Source organism: Rattus rattus, chromosome 14, assembly GCF_011064425.1.
Source record: "Rattus rattus isolate New Zealand chromosome 14, Rrattus_CSIRO_v1, whole genome shotgun sequence".
NCBI lineage: Eukaryota > Metazoa > Chordata > Mammalia > Rodentia > Muridae > Rattus > Rattus rattus.
Genome location: NC_046167.1, coordinates 38,105,285 through 38,116,681, shown reverse-complemented (window position 1 = coordinate 38,116,681; position 11,397 = coordinate 38,105,285). Strand labels below are relative to the sequence as shown.

Here is an 11,397-nt window from a genome sequence, read left to right as displayed (position 1 = left end):
AGACTTTATGAGTATCTCATATAAACACTATTATTAATACTATTTTCCTCTAACAGGCTAGCATCTTCAGAACTGATAGTGCCATTTTATCTTCCTTTGTAGTCTTACATTTAAGAATGTAACTGTACCATCTATTGGGGGGAAAAATCACTTAGTGCCCAATTTCGTGTATAACAAGCAAATACAGTTGGCCTTAACTATCAGTAAGACAAAGGCATTACTGAGTGGAAGTGCAGGAAAAAAAGCTTCCTATGTAAGACTATCCTGATTGAGACTTAGGGTAGAGTCCTAGAATAGGCAAATTCTTAAGTGGACAGCTGAAACCAAGGTACCAGGGCCACTCTCAGGGTTACCCCTCACCGGTCTAAATCCCATAAAGAGAATAAAGGGAGCCTTGCGTAGAATTCCAAAGGAAGGTAAAACTCACTAATACCTTGCTGATGGAAGTTAGATACCTTAATACCTCTAGGGGCGCGGCTAGTCCGAGGCCCGCCCACTGCCTGCTTTTTGAGCCGCTATTGGTCGTCCGAAGACTGACAGTTCTGCAAACCAACCCTCCACCTCCTCTGCCACTATTCACACAGCGGCAACGTCTTTGCGTGACCAGCGTGTTGGCGTCACGGAAGGGTCCCGCCCTGCAGCCCCGCCCCAGCCTAGCGGGCGGCGACCGCGGAGCCGTGTCTACAGGCCAGCGGGCGGCTCGCGCCGCGGAGGAGGTAGGCAGTCTTTCTGCGCCCTGCTGGGCAGGTTGCGAAGCCTGAGGTTCCGGGGTTCGCCGGCCTCCCCAGATCTGGCCTGGGCCGCGCGGTCTGTGGGGGCAGCCGCGGAACGCGGCGGAGCGCGGGAGGGAAGCCGGCCCCGGGCCCACTCCCACCCATTCTCACCAGGAGGCAGGTGGTCCAGCCTTGGGCCCATGCCATGAACCCCCATCAAGACCGAGATGTGACATACGGGTGTAGGCCGGCAGGTACTGTCTGTTACTGGCCTTATGCCTTCGTCAGGAAAAGCCCTGTTATAACAAAACAAAACGAAAATTAAAGCATGAGTCATGAATGTTCTAGCAATGGTTTCAGCTCTCTGCTTTGCCCACTCATCCTGATTTTAGTTTTTAAAAATCTCAATTAGGGCTTCTTTTCTTCCTCTACTGTTTGGAACATGGGTGGACATTGTGGAACTTTTCTTAGTGTTCTCTTAATATGGCAATTGTAAAGGCATTTGTCTCTATTCACAGATGGCATCCATCACTTGACCAAGTACTAGCTTGGGTAAGGTTAGTAAGGCTGAATGAACACAGTAACAGGTTTGACTTCTCAGTGTACTGGAGTTACTATAGCATGCCCCGTCTGATGTTTTTGTTTAAGGGTCCTAACTGTAATTCCCATTTATGCTTCCTATGTCCATCATCCACTTCTAGAGCTGGATTTGATGAAAAAAGAACAACTTATAGTAATTTGGCTGTATTGATGCATAAGTAAAATGATAGATAATCATGCCCATGAAGGGACAGTGTATACTGTGCCCCCCTTCTACATAATAGTCATACATATGTATGTAATGTTTTGTATTGTAAGGAAGGGTACATTTTATTTTTTGAGATCTTCCTGTTACAAACATGAACCTTTAAAGATTACATTATCAAACGCATTAAAGAAGTGGAATTAAAACTGTTCCAAGGACTTACCTTCTCAGGATAGTGGTCGTCATTTGGATTTAATTATTAGACAGTTTATATCATGTCACATACTGTTTTAGGTGTTGGACATTGAGTATTGAATACTAGATAAGGTTTCGGCCCTCAAATTTCTTTGGTTTTGGTGACAGACTATATGGGCAAATAAAAGCACAATTTTAGGTAGGAATGAATGCGTGAAAATCTGGCAGTAAGGCACATTGTTGGGACAGTGGTGTGTGGGATCTGGGAAAATGTCCCTGAAGAGACGATGTTTTGGATGAGACCTGAATGTTTAGAGTGATCTGGTCAGGGGAAGAGCAGGAAGTGTCCAATTCAAGGCAAAGACTGAAGCAGTGAAAGGGGGCCCAGTAGTGCTGTAGCTGTAAATGGTGGGAGAGTGAGGTGGCCCAGCTGGCCTGGGTTGGGCAATGCTGATGGAGGAACAGACGTCCTTGTGGAAGCGCAGATTTCAGATTCCTCTAGAGGCCTTACAAACTCTCAGCAGCTTCCTACTTGTTTTGATTATGAAGTCATTAATCATTTTATAGCTTTCTCTTTTGGGGGCCCCTTAAGGAAGAATGGTTCTCTGTTCCCCAGTACCCCACAGTTATTTTTCTTCTCATTGCTGCTATATGCAAGACTCAAACCCTCTGCTCATCTTCAGCTCTGCCTGTTATCCCCTTACTTCCTGCTGCCAATCATTTCCAGGACAGTCTTTACCTGCTTTCATTTGGAAAGCATCGGCAGGCAGTCTCGCTCTGTCCAAACAAGTGCTTAGAAAGTGTAACGAACAGTAAGGAGGTGAACCTTTCCTATTAGAACTTGTATTTCTAAGGATTACTCTGTCTTTATCTAGTTCCTGCATTTTTCTTGGCATGGCACATGCATTCTGTTCCTGCAGACATATTGCACAGACTAAACTTTCCATCAGAGAAGAAAATGTACACTAAGTTTCCTCGGCTAGACTGATGAGGTCGTTAACTTTACTCCCAGTCCACTTCGCCATGAGCCACCCCTTCCGCTTGAAGCAAGTAGCAGGATCTCCAGGTTGATGGTGTTTCCAATTTGGTCCTGATGTTGCATTTTGTAACTCGTGTGCTGGACCCTTTCAGTGGAGAAGGGGCTCTGGAACTATAGATACACAGCAGTTTCCAAAATTCAACACAGAAAATGCCAGGAATGCCAGATGCTTATTTCCAAATTTTCATGCAAGTCTTTTTTGGTTCTATATCAAAGTACAGCACCTCAGTATCTAGAAACTAAACTTAATGTTTTTAAACTCACAGAAGACAATTTCAAAGATGGGGCAATGTTTTTCCTTGCATTAAAATAATCCTCTTAGTTTCTTTTCTCTTTTTTCTGAGGAAGTGCACCCTTCTTTTTTGTGAGAAGGCTATCATTTGTAAGTGACTCCCAGTGCAGTGGTGCCTATGGCGTGTAAGTGACTCCCAGTACAGCGGTGCCTATGGCGTGTAAGTGACTCTCAGGACAGCGGTGCCTATGGCGTGTAAGTGACTCCCAGTACAGTGGTGCCTATGGCTTCAGTGACTCCCAGTACAGCGGTGCCTATGGCTTGTAAGTGATTCTCAGGACAGCGGTGCCTATGGCTTCAGTGACTCCCAGTACAGTGGTGCCTATGGCTTCAGTGACTCCCAGTACAGTGGTGCCTATGGCTTCAGTGACTCCCAGTACAGTGGTGCCTATGGCTTCAGTGACTCCCAGTACAGCGGTGCCTATGGCTTCAGTGACTCCCAGGACAGCGGTGCCTATGGCGTCAGGTCTCAGTGTGACTCCCAGTACAGTGGTGCCTATGGCGTGTAAGTGACTCCCAGTACAGTGGTGCCTATGGCGTGTAAGTGACTCCCAGTACAGCGGTGCCTATGGTGTGTAAGTGACTCAGTACAGTGGTGCCTATGGCGTGTAACACCAACTATATGCAAAGCTCTGGGAAGGGAAATCCTAAGTTGTAGACCAGCCTAGGCAATTTAACAAGACCCTGTCTCCTGATTAAAAAAAAATAAGGCAGGATTTTAGCTCAGGGAAAGAATGCCTGAGGCCTGAGTAAGCCTGTGTTCAGTCCCCAGTACCCCTGAAATAATTTTAATTCAAGTTTTAATTAAATTTAATTGTTGTTACTGTTTTCCTAACCTGATCTTATTCTTAGATATGAGGTAGTATGGAATGTGATTTGCTGGTTCTTTGTTTCTGGTAGCAAGTAGAGTTTTCCCATGATTGAGGAAGTATTTGGGTCAGCTCAGTGATGTAATTTTTCTTATGCTGCTTTAAAAAGGTAGAAGCCAGTTTATAAACTTTACATGGTTGAGGAACCAGATTGTTATATGGTTGAGAAACAGTGTAGGTTGTCCTAAATTTTAAAAAGAACCATTAGTTGTAAGGTTCTCTTATTCAAAGAACTATATTAGATTAATAACAGTAAAGTTATAAAAATTAAAATCAGCAGGCTGATTTGCTTTTGGCTGCCCTTTTGACCTGCTGTCAAAATGGAAATTGCATTTAATAGCTTTAAAATGCTGTAAATAGAATTCTTAAATGTCAGAAGGTCTTTACATTTATGCAAAAGAGCCTTTTGCATTTGAACTCAAAATATCAAAACTGTTTAGAGCAAGTCTCACTGTCTGGAAGGATGTTTATGCAGCCGATGACCACATTCTTAAAGATCTAGGCTATCCGCATCAGACTGTACCTTGTAGGCATTTGAATTATCTAGTCATGGTGAGTCCTGTGCCCCAAACAGGGAACCTGATCACTTCTGTGCTTGATGACTACCAACTCTCTAACTGTGCCTCAGAGTCCACCCCAATGTTGGAATCCTTCAGTAAAACATTTCTCCTCTCCCATTGATGGAAGCTTTCTCTTTTCTCAGAACCACTTTGTGTGCAACTTATCTTCGTTCCTTTGTTCATGTGGTACATAGGTGCACCCTCAGATCTGTGTTGGCCAAAGTTTAAAAGACTTCATCTACATCGCATGTGGTATAGCTTTTGCAATGCTGAACCTTCTAGTTTTATTTGCACTTTCATTACCATCTTTGCAAGAAGCTTTTCTTGGCTTTGACTCCACAGAACTGGCTTCCTGTCCCATCTTCAATTTGACAGAGGACCTCTTTTAAAAATCTTAAATCCTTACATGTAAATGTTGACGGCACATTGCTACTGAAAAGGTCGTGTTAAATAGTTATAATCATTAATGTTGTGAATATTATAGATGGAAAAGCCGGGGTCTAGAGAGATCGGCCTCTGGACTCTTGGCCACTTACCTAGGCCCGGTGAACAGTTAGAGCTTTTGCTGCAGCTCAGATCTCCCGGCAAGAACATAAATCACAGGTTGTCGGAGCTCAGGCTTTTCTGATTGTTTCCTTTCCTTGTGAACAGACTTGGATATAGAAGATCCTTCTTTTCTTGTGGTGAATGGAGACCAAAGCCTCAGTTCTCAGGCGGGGTTTGTGACTCAGGCTGCTTAAGTCTGGAGGGTCTTCCTGGTCAGGAGCTGGATTAGGGTTGGTTTTATACTCTGGGTTTAAAACATGTCTCTTCTGGTTTTTTCCAGTTTCACAAAGCCTACCCCTCCCTCCAATATTTTGTGACTAGTTATATCTCCAGTTTATTAAATGCATGGTTTTGTTTAGAGCTTTTAAAGTTGAAGCACTTATAGATTTCTTATATCCTATATTCCTCTAGAAAATAGACTTTTCAAATATGGCATATTATTCAGTATTGTGGTACGCTCTTATTTTTGTTTTAGAAAAATTTATTCCATAATTCTTTGAATTAGCCACTTCCTGTTTGTTGATTTAATAATGCAGAATCAAGTGATTCCAGTAACATTTTTCTTTTTAACTCATTTTAAACATTTTTTTAAATTTATGTTTGTGTGTGTATGTTGGGGTCTGGCTATTTGCACCTCTATGTGTAGGCACTTGAAGAGTTCAAAAGAGCATTGGTTCCCTAGGAGCTGGGATTGAAGGGGTCGTTAGCCACACCCAGCAGAGCTGAATTCACATCTTCTGCAGAGGCATTATCTGCCCTTAATGCTGTGCAGTTCTTCAGCTCCAGTGCTGTTCTGCTGTTCCTGTGATGTTGTAAACTCATCAAAGGGAACGGGGACTCTTGAGTGTTAGAAGTTTCATCAGCAGAGGTAAAGTCACCAAGCCGGGACTTGCTCTGGCGTTGTTGCTAGTAATTAGCAGCAAAGATTTTCTGTGTCCAGAGGTGTTCTGATGGCCTGGGTTAGGGTTTCCCATCCTCAGTACTACTGACATACTGCACTAGAAAATTCTGTTATAGGGGCTAGCCTTTACATTGTAGACTATCCCTCTAGCCCTAGATAAAAAACTGTATGGCAAGTGCCTGACTGTGAGTAAAACTATGTCCCTGTGAGCATAGTCGACTCCCTAATGCCCTGGCCCATTGGGAGCATCTGTTGTCTTTATTCTCCAAACTTCTCTCTAAGTTAAGTTGTAGTAGCATTGTCCCTATTGTCCCAAACATATAAAAGGGTAAGTTACTTGACCAAAGTAGCAATATAGGGTTGTAAAACCAGGCAGTGCCCCTCTGACTTACTACTAGCAATTGTCCAAAGACCTGGTAATAAGAAAAGAGAAACGGCAGCAGGAACCATCTGAGTGCACAAGTAAACACACTGTCTAGGGCCACAATGGTGAGATGGAGAATATTGCCAGTTGTCTTTTTTTTTTTTTTTTTTTCAAGAGAAACTAGAGTCCTAGGGATTTCATTAGTGAAATGTTCATCTCTACATACCGACAAGTAATTCCCTGTATAGGAAGCGTAAGCCAGCAGACAAGTATCCATAGCCCTCACTTGGTAGCTGATGTCCTTTTTGGAGGTCTGTGATAGTGCTTTGCTGAACTAAGGACATGTGTATCCATTCCATGTTTGAAGTCAGGTTCATGCCAAGTGGAGGGCACAGGAGGGCAGAGGATGGGCAAGTAAGGCTTTCTCACCACAGGCACTGTCTTGTGTTCTTTTCAGCCCAAGGAATGTGGAAATTAAAGCTGGCCACCTACCATGCTGTGCAGTTAGTCTGCTGCTGGTACGGACTGTGAGAACTGCCAGCCTTTACTGCAACAGTCATTGTTCACCGCCTTTTCTTTCATGACTTACACTTGTCTCAGTGCTTAAATAAAAATCAGAGCATTGAGAGCACACAGACTCTGGAATTGAGTGCCTCGGTCCTGGAGAAATGAACCAGAGCGCACTTCACATTGCTAAGAGCCGCTTACCCTGGAGTTCTTGTTTACCTTTCTCTGGACAAGGAAGTTCTCTGCCAATGACGTAGAAGCACTGAACTCTTCCTGGCCTTTTATTCTTGCCCTGTCCTTAGGATCCTGATCTCCTTAGCTCCACCTTATGGGAAAGGTATCCTCACTCTCTTGATGACGTTTCAGCCCTCTTTCACTTGTGCACACACGTGTTCCAGCCTTCCAGTTGTTTCCCTCAGTCCCCTCACCTGGTTGACTCATCGTTGTTCCCCAGACAGAGGTTGACTCATTGTTAGTGGACATGCTTGTGCTTGGTCCATTTAAGTTGTCCCTTTCTTCGTCCTCATTGATACATTTCAGATCATTCAAAGTCATATTTCTTCTAAGACATGCCTTTTTTTGGTGGCATTTCTGATCACAAACTGATACTGAGCCTTCCTTTTTCATATTTATTTTATACTTTGTTTTCATACTACTTGAATAATTTACATGAGTACAAGGACGGTGTCCTTTCCATTTGACTTTCCCGCATAGCAGTTAGCACAATGCTTTCATGCAGTAGATGCCCATTTGTTTGGGTTGGGTAGGTGAGAGCCATACACTTGATGTGTTTTATGCTTTCTGTGTATATAGCCCTGCTGTGCGTTTGCATTTTGGAATGATGACCAATCTAATCAATTTGGGAACATTAGGTTGTTTTTATTAATTCTATTATTAGGAATAGATACTGAAATTAATACTGGGAATAAGCATAGTTTGTCCCTGCATAAGAATCAGGGCAAGGTCACCCCCTACTATACAGGAAATTCATGAGACCCTAGCTTAAAAAAAAACAAAATATTCTTGGTGTATTACTATATCATGTTGAAATTCTAAACGTGAGTAATTTTTTTTTTTTAAATTTTAGTTAGCAAGTACCCAGGCTCTATATTCTCTTTTTCCCCTCACGTTTTTGAAACAAGGTCTCTTTATGTAGTCCTGGCTGCCCTGGGGTTTATGTAGAATTGTCTGGCCTTGAACTCACAGAGATCCTTTTGCCTCTGCCTCCTGAGTGCTGGGAATAAAGACGTGCAGCACCACACCCGGCCTCTTTATGTTTATACCTGGTATTTATAAATCTAACAGGCACATAGGATGTCTGCATGTCCACCACTTCTCTATGATGAAGTATTGTTCTCTAGGAAATTTTCTGCTTATGATTTTTGTTTTTTGTTTTTCTGTTTTGCTTTGTTTTGTTTTTGGCACGGCCTCATATAACCCAAGATGACTCTGAGGTCCCTGTGTAGCTGGGGATGTGCTCCTCCTGGCCCCACCACTAGAGTGGGTGCCCCTGTGCCTGGCTTTCTAAGAGCTTTTGATATGTAGAAAAAAAGGATACCTCATTGTTCTATAAAAGGAGATTTTTGATATTATGCTTCACAAAACCTATGAACAATATGTGAAATATATATAAAAAATTGAGAACATTCTTATTTTAGCTTCTGTTTTTAAAAATAGTAATATACTATTAGTTATTAGTTATACTAATGTATTAGTTATACTACTAGTATTAGTTATACTAATGTAAAAGTAACTTTTATTCACCTGAGGTAATTGTCACTTTGGAGGCTACTAACCTTGGCCTAGTCATGGAACCTTCTAGTTTCCATCCAATCTTATCTAGGCCTAGATGTTTTCAGCCTCTGAGACTTACTGCTGAATAAACTTACCCATTCCTAGTTCTTTCTGAACTCTGGATGGTTCAATTCAATCAGTTGTTCTGGCTCAAGCTCCTCTCTGACTGATTCAATCTGGCTTCTTTCTTCGCTTCTGGCTTTTTGCTCTGCTTGGCCTCAAACTAACTCTCGCAATCTGTTCTAATCTTCTGTGTCCTTCTTATTCTCTGACAAATTCTGTCTTCATCTGTGTCTAGCTCATTTTCTTTTTAACTTGTCTCCATAAAACTCTCTGGGTAAAACTCTCTGTGCTGTCTTATATGGCTTCCCTTCTTCTTATAACAGTTGGGCATATCCTATTCTTTATGTAGTCAACTCTTTCTCTGATTCATTGCTTTGTCACTCAGTTACACAACACTTTCGAATATGGGTGCTTCCTTCTATAAACTAACTTCATCTTCATTGTTTGGGATTAAAAGTGTGTCCCAAGGGCATGTCTGTATTCCAGCCAGAGGGATTAAAGGTATGTGCTAAGGGTTGAGCCACAATTCAACTAGAAACAGGTTTTTTTTTTTTAGTAAATAACACAATCTTGCGGTTCACGGTGTGATCAAATATTCTGCAACAGACTAGTACACTAGATATAAGCTCAAAAAAATATTTACATCATTTACCCTACCTTTCCTCCCCACAAATCTTCCCATATATCTCCCTTTGCTCTCACATTTATGGTCTCTGTTTTTATTATTGTTATATACATATGTTTGTGTATGTGTAATCCTCTGTGTATGTGTATATATAATTACAACTCGTTCAGTTTATATAATGTTACTCTTATGTATAGGTTTTCTGGGCTGACCACTGAGAATAGCAGAGGTAGTCTTGAAGGTACGTGAACATATTATACCCAGGAGAAGTAGTCTACTACTATAACAAAATGACTGCTATAGAATAATTTTATAGATAAGTGGTTTAGTTTGTAATTAGGTTTCTTCGCTAGCTTCAGCCGTCTCCTTGACACAGTTTGGAATTGTCATAGTCTTGACACCATCTGGAGGAGGTTCAGTTGGGGGATTGCCTGGATCAAACTTGTCTATGGGCATGTCTCTGGATGGACGAATTTTTTGATTGGTAGTTGCTGTAAGAGGGCCCAGCCCACTGTGGGAAAAGCCATCCCTGGAAGGTGAACCTGGGCTTTTTAACAAAGGCACCTGAATACAGGCTGGGAGAAGCCAGTGAACATCACTCTGGAGCGTTTGGTGCTGCTGCCTGAGTTCGTGCTCTGATTTCCCTCAGTGATGGACTGTGGCCTGGAGTGTAAACCTTATAAGCCTCTTGGCTTTTGGTAATAGTGGTAATCACAGCAACAGAAGGCAAGAGAACAGCATGCCGCCTTTTGCTAGCACGTGATATAGAATAGCACGTGCATCTTGAATATACTGTGATAAGTAAAAGAAGCTCCACACAAAACACAGCACGCGCCTATGAAATAGTCAAAACAAAGCAGTGTTAGCAGGGCAGGGCAGGGCAGGGCAGGGCAGGGCAGGGCAGGGCAGGGCAGGGCAGGGCAGGGGAGCGAGAAGGAGTTAGTGTGTGATTGCTATGAAATTCCTATTGGCAGTGATGAAAATATTTTGGAACTATATAAAAGTGAAAATTATACAATACTGAAAATATGTTCAAAGCCTCTGAATTGTACACCTCAATTTTGTAATTTTATGTTATATAAAGTACACCTCAATGTTAAGAAGAAAGGTTTTTTTAGCTTATTGTTTTGGAGGATAGAAATCCATGGTCAGATAGCTCAGCCTCTGGCAAGGGTCTCTGACTCAGAATAGCAGAGGAAAAGACAGGGAAAAGCTCTGCAGAGATCATGCAGAAGATCAGGGCCCACAACTTCTCTTTTACAATCTTGTGCTTCTTTCAGGATCAACCAGTCCTAGAGAACTACAGTAATATCTTTCTCCAGTGAGCCGGGCACCCTTCCAGGCCCTGGCCCTTAATGGTTTTATCATCTCTCCACATTGAGAATCAAGCCTTTGAAGGAGGCCCTCAGGAGCCCGCAGGGATCCAGAGAGTGTTTTGAGGAGGTGACATATGAGCTTCCTACAGCAGTGAAGTAGGCTGTTGGTGGGTGGTAGCAGAATGGGCATCGTAGGTGGAGCCGAAGGATTCACAGCTGGTGAGACTGATGAGTACATTTCTCCTCCAGTACCTGCTAAATTTTCTGTGGTCTATGAGTCAGGTATGTCATCAATTGAGTCTAACTGTTGTGTCATCAATCGAGTCTAACTGTCAAATTCTGGAGAGTAAACAATAGCATTGGCAATAGCCTATAATTGGGATTTATTGAGACACCAGTGGACAAAAACACAAAAAGAGGTGCAGAGGAGACACCACGACCAAGGCAACTCTTACAAAGGACAGCATTTATTTAATTGGGGCTGGCTTACAGGTTCAGAGGTTCAGTCCAGTATCATCAGGGTGGGAGCGTGGCAGCATCCAGAAAGGCATGGTACAGGAGGAGCTGAGAGTTTCTGAAGGCAAACTGGAGAAGACTGTCTCCCAGTGTAGAAGGAGAGTCTTCAAGCCCATCTCCACAATGATACACTTCCTCCAAGGCCACACCTATTCCAACAAGGGAACACCTCCTAAAAGTGCCACTACCTGGACCAGGCATATACAGATCACGAGAGGTAGCCTATTCTTCTGAGACATTGAGACAAAAGAGTTTTTAGGTGCTGTGTGGAGATGAACTATTTTGAGTGTAATATTAGAGCTTAAGATGCTAAATCCATTTGAGCACTAGAAGGTACCTTTCTAGGAGAAGA

The 11,397-nt window shown here is 42.6% G+C and overlaps 1 protein-coding gene across 1 annotated transcript in view; it reads left to right on the top strand.

Moving 5' to 3' along the window:
* Window positions 1-603: 603 nt before the first annotated feature.
* Window positions 604-11,397, top strand: part of Stard3nl (STARD3 N-terminal like) — a 33,939-nt gene continuing 23,145 nt past the window's right edge. The window contains exon 1 of the mRNA XM_032884528.1: window positions 604-716. The gene's annotated coding sequence lies outside the window, so the exon portion shown is untranslated. The remainder of the gene's footprint in view (window positions 717-11,397) is intronic.